This window comes from Austrofundulus limnaeus, unplaced genomic scaffold (assembly GCF_001266775.1).
Source record: "Austrofundulus limnaeus strain Quisiro unplaced genomic scaffold, Austrofundulus_limnaeus-1.0 Scaffold472, whole genome shotgun sequence".
Classification (NCBI taxonomy): Eukaryota; Metazoa; Chordata; class Actinopteri; order Cyprinodontiformes; family Rivulidae; genus Austrofundulus; species Austrofundulus limnaeus.
Window position 1 is genome coordinate 222,394 of NW_013952874.1, and position 3,041 is coordinate 225,434.

At 36.8% G+C, this 3,041-nt stretch overlaps 1 protein-coding gene across 2 annotated transcripts in view; it reads left to right on the plus strand.

Annotated features, from left to right (window-relative positions):
- LOC106529865 (Golgi apparatus protein 1) overlaps window positions 1-3,041 on the plus strand; it is a 50,355-nt gene that overhangs the window by 2,780 nt on the left and 44,534 nt on the right. The window lies entirely within an intron of this gene.

The following is a 3,041-nucleotide window of genomic DNA, read 5'->3' on the forward strand; positions in this document are numbered from 1 at the left end:
CCCCCCCCCCCCCACCAACAGAGTGATTTGCATCAACTATTTGAGTTTTATTCAAACTAAAACAAGCTGTCACATTGCAGACTGTCAGCAGTGTTGTTGGTCACATTTTCAAAATATCATTTCCTTTTTACCCGTCACATTGGAGAGAGGATTAAATGGCAAGAGAATAGGCAGCCACTAACCCTAACCCTAACCCCCTAACCGTGCATTGGTAAATTTTTGAAATAATTGGTGTTTGTCAAAATATGATGAATAAATATCTATGGATCCCATAATGAACTGTCTGAAACCTTTAGTATTCACTGAAGCACTTTTCTGGGCCGTACCAACAACTAATGATGATTCTGAACAGAAAAGCCCTACATTCTCACTAGTTTCTCTGCACACTAGCAAAGCTGTTTTCATCTGCAGCTGGAAAATCACAATATCCAAGTATGGTTTGAGTTTCCTCTTTCAAATGGTGTCAAAAAGGTATCTTTGGAATATGCAGCAACTAGGATTCAGACCGAGTTTCCAGGGGTCTTCATGTTGAAGTATGAAAACAGCTTACAAAGCTAGGAATCTGAAATGAGCCAAGTTTAGTTTTATTAAATGGACCTGGTTTGCTGTGACAGATAACATGTTAATGATCTTCCGAGTCATCTCTTCCACCTTGGTCCTTTTCTTTTTGTTGTTTTTAGGAGTTTTGAGTTTTGACAGTGAAGAGTTTTTCTCAACGATGTAGCAGATGTATGTTTCATTCACACACGGACCTTTGAACACCTCTGTTGTTAAGTGGTTAAGAACATGTCAGTTTTGCTTTTAGGTATCTCATCTTTTTATTGCTTCATGTTTCAGACTGAAATAAAAAGTACATTTGATTTGACGAGAAGCCTGCAGGTTTTATAGGTTTGTCAGACACATCTAAGTTTACTGTTGTTAGTCTTTAACTTTTGCCATAATACCTTTCCTAAGCGCTCCTCTACATTTATTGAAAGAAACTAGAATAAACTAGAAAAGCTCTGAGAACTCTTCTCAACTAAGTCCAAAGTTCTCTCTTATAATTTAATAAGTTATCTGGATRCACACTGAAAGGAAGTGTCCTCTTCTGTTTTTAGCTGAAGGGTTTCATGARTCATGTTTTGGTCATTTTTGCATTCTCTGTTTCAATAGTTCCTAAAGTTGGGTTCAGGACCCTTCCGTGGGTCATAAAACATTAAGTGACGGTCCCCAGATGATTTCCAGACAATTTAAATGCAAATAAATTGTTAATGTGATATTTTTACCATAAGTCAGATTCAGATTCTCTTTATTGTCATTTATCAGGGATGCATATTAACCTACGACATAAACAGCTTGATAAACTAAAAAGTAATGGAAAGTTCGAAAAGCTAAATCAAACAAAATAAAGTATGTTTGGCATATAAAACAAAACAGAAAAAATATAATGATAAAAGTAAAATAAAGTAGAGTGAGGTAGAATCCAGATCAATAATTATTACCAAAACAAACAATTACTAATAATAAATGAGTAAAAGTAGCATCATAGTTATTAGGTTTGCTTAAATTGTTGTTATGACCATGTTTAACAGAGTTATTAGCAGAGTTTGAACACATAAACCAGTAATATTTGGGGTCACAAGTTTCTCCAGCTGTTATTTCGTGGGCCGAAAGCTAAAAAGTTTGAAAACCACAAGTTGATCAGAAAACAATTTGTAAACAGACTGCATGTCTTTGTCAGAGGTGTAGGGGTTTTGGGTATATTCTAAAATGGATAATTTGTGAATTATTTAAATACGCAAAGTATCTTACCTCGAGGCACCACGCTCTTAATTTGATCAAAAATTAACCCAGGAAAGAGACGAAAATCTGTAACTTTATTGTAATCAGTCTCACATTAAATGTACCCAAAATCGTTTGATGAGTTCTTGTCCTTATCAGAACCATAWTACTTTATCAAGACACAAAAGTGAGATTAGTTTATGGCACGGGCCATTTATTTACAGATTAAATGTATTTACAACTATGGTGAGTAAGAAGTGATGACATGTTGAACCAGGTAAAACTGACAGAGTTTGCAATCACAAGTGAATAAACAAACAAACAAACAAACAAAATAAAATAAACACCGAGAGGTGAGTGAGGTTTGGAATGAGGTGAGGTGAGTTTTGCTTTTAGCTGGTTTTTTAACTAAGGGTCTTAGTTAAATGGAAGAGAAAAATTGTTTAATTTATCTAATCTCATACAAAGATAAGAATCAAATTACGTCTGAGCACCTGTTTGTCACCAGGACAAATGTTCACTTTAACCCTTTTGTTCCACCGTGTGGGTACCAGGATGGGAAGTCAGCGATTGAAGGTCATCTCTGGGGGTCGTCTCCCAGGTAGGCTCTTCATGCAAGCTGGATGTCAGGCGGTCTGCCTGTAAAACTCGACTGGTCCCATGGCCAGAAAAGGGGGTCACTCCCTGGTGACAACGTGGTCCGTTCTTCTTTAGGTGGCTGCAAGACTTTTTAATTTGATTTCAACTTTGCAGAGAAAACGAATTAAAAACGACGCATGAATTACAATTAGCTTATTGAACTTCTATAAAATCGAACTTAGATGTTGAGTCGATATTAAACGTTGGCTGTTCGTTCAACCCAGCGGGAGATGCAGAAGGACCACCATCCTGCCCAGCCCATGGGGAGGGGCTGGCAGGCAGGGCCTCTGCTGAGCTTCTGAAAGCTGTTTCTGGTTTCTGATGTTGAAAAACTCTCTTTCTCTGTCTTCTTCCTTCTTTGTCCTCTTTTTCTTCTTAGAGATTGGGAGTGCGCTAAGCTTTTTAAAACCTCTGTTATGGGCGGAGTCAAGGTTTTAGTTGGCGAATAAAAATGTTACACCTTATACACGAAAAGTTTTTTTAACAAATCAAATCTATTTTGGAGGGAAAACTTTACTTCAGGACAAAGAAAAAGGGAGTGTTTTAGTTTAATTACAGTGGTTTGCAAAAGTATTCATACCCCTTGAACTTTTCCATATTTTGTCACATTACAACCACAAACATAAATATATTTCACTGGA